The sequence below is a fragment of the Drosophila santomea genome, unplaced genomic scaffold (assembly GCF_016746245.2).
Source record: "Drosophila santomea strain STO CAGO 1482 unplaced genomic scaffold, Prin_Dsan_1.1 Segkk104_quiver_pilon_scaf, whole genome shotgun sequence".
Lineage (NCBI taxonomy): Eukaryota > Metazoa > Arthropoda > Insecta > Diptera > Drosophilidae > Drosophila > Drosophila santomea.
In genome coordinates this window covers 61097-70482 of record NW_025318935.1, presented here as the reverse complement: position 1 = coordinate 70482, position 9386 = coordinate 61097, and positions in this window count along the sequence as shown.

Genomic DNA, 9386 nt, shown 5'->3' with positions numbered 1-9386 from the left:
TATCCGCTTCATTAACCATTACTTGGCGATACATCTTTTTTACATCGGCAGTCAGGGCATACCTGTGCAGCCGAAAGCGGAGTAGAGGAGTACAACTCTTCTTGAATTGTCGGCCCCACCATCAGGATGTCGTTTAAGGCCACCTGAGACGATGTTTTGCTGGACGCATCGAACACGACGCGCAACTTTGTTGACGTACTCTGGGGCCTTAACACGCATTGATGCGGAATGACATAATGTGGAGTGGAAGGGATTTTGTTGTCTGTAGGCGACGTATGACCTAGGGCGAGATATTCTTCCATGAATTCCAAGTACATGGTCTTCAAGTTAGGATCTCGAGACAACCTTCGCTCAAGCGAAAAAAACCGCCTTTTTGCAACCTCGAAGGAGTTGCCTAATCCATTTGGATCAGATTTAAACGGCAGACTAACTTCAAACCGACCTGATGGCAATACCTGAGTAGTCTTCCTATAATGGTCTTCACATAACTTGTACTCAGGCGACAGATTTGGATTTGACATTTCCTCCAGTGACCAAAATTTCTGTAGTGTGCTGTCAATCGATACTAAAGGTTCTTCACTACAACTGAAACTATTCACAACTTGTTTCGGGAATGCAGACTTGTATCTGCCCGAAACAACCCAACCTAGTAGGGTCTTTTGTAGAGTTGGATAGTCAGGACCTTGTCTAATTTCACCAACAGCTAGCAATTCTGCTGATTCTGCTCCTATCAACATATCAATTTTTTGTGAATTGTAGAAATATGGGTCTGCTAATGGTAGGTTCTTCGGGATCTTCCAATCACTGACGTGATGGTAACCGGAGATCGACTTTAAGATCCAGAAATCGAACGAAAACTCACTACCATTTATTCGCGACTTCACCACTGTGTGTACCTTTTTTTTGACTTGAGAATTGGACTCGCCAATACCAAGTTAGTTGATACACGACTCCTCTCTACGAATCTGTAAGCGGTTCGCCAGTTCTTCTGTTATAAAATTCGTTTGAGACCCAGAGTCCAGCAGAGCTCGGGCCAAGACGTATTCTCCGTTTTTCGTACGGACGCTTACGATTGACGTAACCAAAATCACCCTGTCCAAGGACGAGGCATGCATAACATGGAAGGCTGATCGTGGAAGGCTGATCTTGGTTAAAAGTAGGAGATATGGTCTCTGGCGGGGGTGGCAACGCTAAACTGTTCTCAGGCACTGTATATCTATGAAGCAGAATATGGTGTGAGCGGTCACAAGCTCGACACTTTTTGCCTTTGCATTTCGAAACAGTATGGCCTTTTCGCAGACAATTGATACATAAGGAGGCAGACATAACAAACTCGAACCTTTGCATTACAGAGAGACGCCCAAACGGGCTACAATTCTGTAGCAATGATCTGCTGCATTGCAATAGCTACAAGTTTGCTGAGGCTTGCTGTTGGAGAAGGAACATGAGAATGAGCTACGACACAATTTTATCTTGCTTCGGCTTTGTCGATTCTTCAGCTGATAAATGCTGATATCGGCGGTTTAACATTTTTTCAAAATCGGCCCAAAGCGGCAAAGTCTCATAATCGAGCTGTTCCTCGCATTTTTGTTTGGTCACTGGGTCGACTCTATTCAATACCAAATATATCAGCATTGCATTCGAAATTTTTGTATCACCTCCTATCGATAACAGAGAACCATAAATCGAAGAAACAGTATCGATAAGGTTTCTCAAGGAGGAAGCGGACTGATGCGATATTTTAGGCAGACTAAACAATGTTGATATATTATTCATAAAGATAAGGCATTCGTTATCGTAAACCTTTTTTTAAACTGGCTAGTGCCTTTTCGTAATTGCTCTCGGTGACTTGGTAAGATTTAACTGTTCATAAAGCTTCACCAGAGAGACATGAAATTAAATGGTTAAATTTTTCGATAACTGGAATGCTGGCGTCTTTATGAACCAAAGTTTCGAAAAGGCTGATGAAATTTTTGAACTCCGAATAATCTCCACTGAATTTTGGCAATGCCAAATTCGGAAGTCGCGCGCGAGTTGGAGCTACAGCAGCTGATCCCGGAGCTTCGCTGACGCTTGCTACCTTCAAGGCAGACAACAGGGACATTATTTTTGCCTTTGTCACTATACAAAGGTCTTCCAACTCGTCGCCAAATTCATCGCTACAATCTATGTCTTCTATCTGTTCTTGTAATTGATTTGCCTTACTAATTGAAGCATTTCAGTTTTCTAGTCGACATTTCAATGCTTCCTCTAATAGCGGAATCGATCCCGTTTCTAGTCGCTCATTTAATCGGCGAATTGTTCTGACCCGACTTTGGAGCTTGCTTTTCAGCTCTTCCAGAACAGATTTATTTTTGGTTTCTAGGCTCATTTTAAATTAAATATTTAAATTAATTAAAATAAATTAATTAAATTTTATTTCCGAATTAAATTAATAAATGGCCGAAACAAATTATCTCAAATCAGACCGACAATATAATTTAATAACCTTCGAATCAATAATTAGAAATTTATTAAACCAAAAAAATAGGTTATTTTTAATTTCATAAATTATTAATTTATTGTTCGAAATGTATATTAAATATTTTTCTGATGAGAAAAACGAAAACAGAATACAGGGTAGAGCGTCACTTGACGGTCGGTTAATCTAAGCGCGCCAACGAAAAAGGGCCAAACAACAACAACGCAGATAGCGGTGCAAAAGCGAAGCGAAAACGAAAAGTTCACCGCTGCAGCGGCTAGTATATATGGCTGTCTGTGTATTAGTGCGCAAGCTTGGATTAACTTCCCAACTATTAATGCGAGTTTCATCGAACGAGAAGGGGGGCGACAGTGATTGCAATAATACAGTACAAAATTATAAATCAATGTTGCGTTCAAAAGCAGTTCAATATGTATGAGTATTTATTTTATCAACCAATAAATTGAATAATGTGCATGCAATCCAGCTCTACTATATTGATACGTACATATGTGCCAAGAACTGAAAGCGAGGTGCAATATTCCAGCACAAGACAATAAACATTAAATTTGTCTATAACTCTAGCTTTCAATTTTTTGCACAAATACCTGTGGTTTCCGAATGCTAATTTTAGCGGCCACTTTCCTTAAAAGTTCCCTCGGTGGTGGCGGCAATTCCGGAAGCAGGGTATTTCAACATTTTTTTTTTTTTGCACTTTTATATTATTATATATATATATTAAATTATATAATATATACTGTCATAATACTGTCACTTTTATTTGTTTAAACTAATTCTTGTCCACCCGGGGGCGCCATGAAGAATTTAATTAGTTTATTAAAAATATTTAATGCGTGTGCTCGTGTTGAATTCAATTTTTCGACCTCATCTCCATTTAACAGAGGTTAGCGAAGACGGGGCGAATTCGCAAAGTGCGAGAAAGAGCTTTATTATGCTCCCGCCTTCGCCCTAAACTAACTTACACTAGACTTCAGATTTGTTCTACTTCACAATCCAACAATAAACAACAACAATAAACAATACAAGACAATATAAGTTCCGCCAACAGATAGAAACTTAGAAGACCAATACAAAAATGAAAAAATATCAAAACATTTTTCAAAAGTGTGGGCGTGGCAGTTTTGGGCGGTTTGTGGGCGTTAGAGTGGGCGTGGCAACATGAATCGGTAAACTTGCGCTGCGTCTATGTCTCGGGAGTCTGTGTGCTTTATAAAACTCAAAACAACAACAAATATGTAATACAAGCATTAGTCCAAGAAAATTAAAACCTAAATCCTAAATATACAACATCCGCGAGAAGACAAGGCCGGTCTTGTGTTAGGGTGTGAACCTTTCTTAAGCAACATGACCCGTCTCAGCCCCTGATCCACTTTGGAGCTCCATTTAGGCAGGAAAATTTGAAAGAATATGAAGGTCAATGGATTTCTTGAATATATATGTATATTTGTACTAACTTACCCGTGCAATAGTTTCGTGTTCTCATAGTCTTCTTCCTGATCGTTAGTCGTCTTTTTTGTTATTGTTTACTTTGGCCCAGGGCGATAAAAGCCTAAAAATTTGAAAGAAAATGTTAACTAATATAAGTTTGAAATATAGGTAAATATTATAATGTCCCATAAAAAAAAAGGAGGAGGCCGCAAGAACTTCACAAATGAAATGGTGTCGTAGAGTTTGTGAATGTAGGACTACTGAAAATAACTTACAAAAATATCCCGGAATAGTCTTGGCACACTCGATAATGAACTCATGCAAATTATTAAATACGTGGAAGACATTAAAATGGGCATGCAACTTTTACGTCTTGAATTTTTAAACAAAAAATTAGTCAATTACGACAAGTTGGAAAGCATTTACAACTAGAATATACTTTTATTCAAAACATCAACTTGGATTCACAACAAAAATAACGAATTATTACTAATTTCACATACCCCCATTAATCACAAAATCGAGCGTGCGAGGCAAAATGGGTGAATAAACTTGCGCTGCGCATATGTCTCTTGAATCTGCATGCTTAATTTTAACTATCTAGCTTTTATAGTTCCTAAGATCTCGACCTTCATACGGACAATCATACGGACTTGGCCAGATCGACTTGGCTATTGATCCTGATCGCAAATATATATATTTTATGTGGTCGGAAACGCTTTCTTCTGCCTGCTACATACATTTCAACGAATTTATCTATTTACTTTACGAGTAACGGTTATAATAATCAAGAGCCCCAACAAAAACCAAAACAAGAAATCGAACCGACACAATACCAGTTTCCTGCATTGTACCTTGTAATGCCAGCACAAGCTTAGGCAACCCTTTTAAGGGTTTATTTAGTACTTTTCGAAGATATAAAAATATGCAGAGTGTGCATATACTCCGCATCCGAAGCAAGCGATGCCGCTCAATTATTGTATACAATCAAAATGCCAAACAGGCGATCTTACTTGAATCCCGCACTTGTGTTGAAAGTTGTTGTTGTTATTTTGTTTTTGCTGGCACTTGTAAAAAAATGCATAGGTGCACTATTTTTGTTTGTTTCTTTTGCCGACTGTTTTATGTTCGGCCGTAATTATAAGAGTTTAAATTGTTGACTATCACAGCATTGCTTATATTTTTAAAGCGGACTCCGCCGATGTATGGTGATGGTCACCACGCCGCTGCAATATTGCCAGAAACACCAACACTACCGCTTATTAATTAATTTTAGCTAGCTAGCTACCTAGCTTATCGAAGGTTGGCGAAGGCGGGCCGAATTCGCAAAGAGCTAGAGAGAGATTTATAATGCTCCCGCCCTCGTCCTACACCAACTTATACTAGACTTTAAAATTTACTCCATACAAAAACACAATAAATAATACAAATAATACATCCTAAAACTTAATCCAACACCTGCCCCGTTGAACGCCTGCACGGTTGATCGCCCTCCGAAACACTGCTCCGTCGCTCCTTCTAAGACCAACGGCTCTAACCATGCCGTCCTCCCTTGCGTCCGTTGCGATTACCCTTCTCAGATGGTGCCATTTGCCCCGAACTTGTAGGCCCAGGACATATTCCTTGGGTCCTGACTGAGATCTCTGAGTTCCTATTGGCCTTGATTCCGACGAGGATTGTTTCCAGCTCTTTCGCGTTGAGGAGCTCGCTGCCATCGCTCGTAGGAGTAGGTGCTTGGCAGTTTTTACACCTGACACCCATAGTCCGCCAATGTGTGGAACCCGAGGGGGTGTGAATTGGATGACCCTGCTCCTCGATCTGCCCGCGAAGAGCCTGGAAGTGACGACTTGTTCCGACGAAGTACGGGTACGCGCGAGGTCAAGACGCTAAACGACAGAGTCTACTAGGCTGAGAGCAAGGCGCACAGGGTCGAAGAGAGCAGAAACGAGGAAGCTGCCAAAGCGAGGAGAAGCACTGAAGCGGAGAGCTTCCGAAAAGCAGGGGAGATGTGAGGAGTCTTAAAACTCCCCACAAATCCGGGTGCAGGGAAGCGGCCTAGCAACAGAAAGAACGGCTGGAATGCGAGAGGAGCGGGAAAAAATAGATCTTGGACCCAGGCAAAGCGGAGAGACCGTGAGGACTCGAGTCAGCCAAGGGCACTGAGGTCAAACGGTAACGGTGTGAACTCTGGACGAGTATAAGAAGAATGCACCGTGAACTAACGGGACATGGGTTGGACCTTAAACCCGAGCCAAAAGGGGGAAATAACGGGATCCTATAAAGGGACGGCGCAAGCGGAGCTCGGGGCGTCAACAAGAGATCCGCGAGTGAGAAAGTGATAAAGGCGCGATAAGTGAACAATCAGCGAGAACACGCAGGACGCAGAAAGACGCAGCCAGTGAGTGTCGAAACGGACACCCAAGGAGGATCACTGAAAAACGGAGCAAGGACAAGGACCTGCCGTGGTCAGAAGGCACAGTGGAGTCATAGGTCGGCAAATGTGGTTCGGGGACACGGACGATACATCCTGCCCCATAACATCTTAACCCCCATTCGAGCCGGTAGGTGGTTAGTTGGCAGAGACGACAAAGGCCTGGCGTAGTCAGAAGGGACAGTTGAGTCATTGGTCGGCAAAAGTGGTTCGGGGAAGAGCGTTGACCTCCCGGACGATACATCATTCCCTATAACATCCTAAGCCTCATTCGTGCCGGCACGGGTACGCTGCCAAGGACGACGCGGGACAACGATAGAAGGACGATGAAGGAGCGACGCCGCGCATCCGACGGCATATGGACTGTAGGAGTCTATTTCAAAGGGGTATTAAAAAAAGCTACTCTAATCTGAAACTCTGTCTTTTCTTTGGTCAGGCAATTACACAAATCATAAATTTGGTGGGACGAACAAACTAACTCTGAGCTAGCCGTTCCAATGCGTAGCGAATTAATTTGGATCGGACTTAAACGACGTTCACCGATTGATCAGGATGATAACCAGATATCGATTCCAAGATCCGTAAATCAAACGAAAACTCACTACATGTAAGCGGTTCGCCAGTTTTTCTGTTAGGTTGAGCAGCAGAGCTCGGGTTAAAACGTATTCAGCGTTTTTCGTGTGGACGGTTACGATTGACGTAGCAAACATCACCCTGTCCAATGACGTGGGATGCATAACATGTGACGGGAAAAGCTGATCTTGGTGAAGAAATGCTGTCTTTGGGGGGTGGCAATGCTAAACTGATGCACAGTGCATCTATGTAGAAAAATGTGATGTGAGCGGTCGTAAGCTCGAAACTTTTGGCCTTTGCATTTTGAAACAGTAGGCCTTTTGGCAGACTTAATAAACTCAAGCCTTTGCATCACTGATAAACGCCCAAACCGGCCACAGTTCTATAGTAAATGATTTGCTTCATTGGATAAGCTACAAGTTTGCTGGGACTTGCAGTTAGAGAAGGAATACGAAAAGAAGCTACTATTATGTGGCTTGCTTGACAATAATTTGTCTTGCCACGACTTTGTCGATAAATGCTAATATCGACGATATAAAATTTTTTCGAAATCGGACGAAAGCGGAAAGGTGTCATTATCGAGATGTTCCTCCCACTATTGTTTGGTCACAGGGTCGTCTTTAATTAATACCCAATAAATCCAAATAATAGAGAACCATAAATCGACGAAACAGTATCGATAAGGTTGCTCAAGGAGGATGCGAACTGATGCGATATTTTCGAAAGACTAAACAGTGTAAAATCGTATTCCTAAAGATTAGACATTCGTTATCGTAAATCTCTTTAAAACTGCCTAGTGCCTATTTGTAATTGCTCTCGGTGACTTGGTTAGATTTAATTGTTCCTAAAGCTTCACCAAAGAGAGAAGAAATTAAATGGTTACAATTTTCAATAACTGAAATGCTAGAGCGTTTATGAACCAATGTTTTAAAATGGCCATGAACCGGTATTTCGATTCTTGTTTGGCTTTTTGAAATAACGGGGCTTTTTTTCTGGGCCGCGGACGGCATCAGAATTTTCGCCTTGTTTTTAAAGCGCGCAGATATGGCTCTTGTTGAAATCAGCATTCTGCCTCTCTTGCTAATACCAGTGTTGCATGCAGGTATTTGGTCTGTGCTTTTTTAGACCGGAAATAAATACGTCTGTACTTCTGCATTAAGCAAAGTGACGCCTTCATCATTATGTCATGACAATTTTGTTTGTAACAAAGGTTAATTTTCATTCGACCTCATCTAGTATTGCAGTTTGGTAGTTTGGTCGCCTTGACGGACCGACTCAAGTCCCTTTGTAATAGGCCCAGGGATGTTTCATCTGCATAGCAGCAGTCTATTCTAGCCAAAATGGCTTTAAAATTAAGCACTGTGTTGTGCGCACGCGCTGGTCCTTTAATTTTGTTTCTAATAATTATAACGGCTTGGAAATGACCGCTACTGCCCGGATAATTTTTTAACAATTCAAAAGCATCAGTGACCAATTGCCTCCATTCCACGTATTCATCCTGAATGACAGTAAAATCTTTAATTGACTTTACTATGTGTAAAGGTGTATCGCACGGTGTTGCTCCCGGCTTTACGGCTACCAGCTCTTGACTAGCCGATGCGGCCTGAACTAAGATATCAATTTGGGACACATTCATTGTGTATGTGTAAATGGCAGGCCTGGCGATTATAAGGGAGTTATGGTTTCCCACGCATCTGTCTTTTCACGGAATTGCAGGTTGTAGACCCAAGTGTAGAATTAGGATGATTACGAAGACTTCTGGCTTAGAGACTCAGATAGCTTGATAATTAAAAGATATACGGCGAATCGCCGAGTTTCGTTTTGTGAGCTTGTGCTCTTTATTGAATCAGTGGTCAAACCGAACTAAAAATTATCCAACTGTACTAGAGCTTACCGCGGCTGGCAAGCCGACCGTTCGTCCAGCAAAGTGCTGACACTAGCAAAACCAGCATAACTCACCATACCGGGAACCAATGGTGCCCTAAAGGCGTTTATGCCGAATCTGCATATAAAGACACTAGGGTGATCCAATTATCACCCAAGACTTATACTCATTAATTGTCTTACCTTACAAAAGGCCATTATAAATTCAGTGTTAAACTGATTTTGAAATATCTCACCATACCGGGAACCAAAGGTGCCCCTAAAGGCGTTTATCTTGAATCTGCATATACTCTGATTCAATAATCACCCAAGACTTATACCGACATAAGTTTACTTATTAATTGTCTTAACTTACAAACGGCCACCTGTGGCCACAATAGAATAAAATCAAAACTGTAAATTCAGTGTTAAACTGATATTGAAATAAAACGGTAGCAGGCGCAGAAAGACCAGTAGACTTCTCGGAAGAGGATATTAATGGTTTCCTAAAGAACTCAGTTTGAGAAACGGCCACGGTACGAAAGGCAGCAGTTTTAGCATGCACGGGCACTGTGCGCACCATCGAGCAGCGGAAGGCGCGCTGGGGAC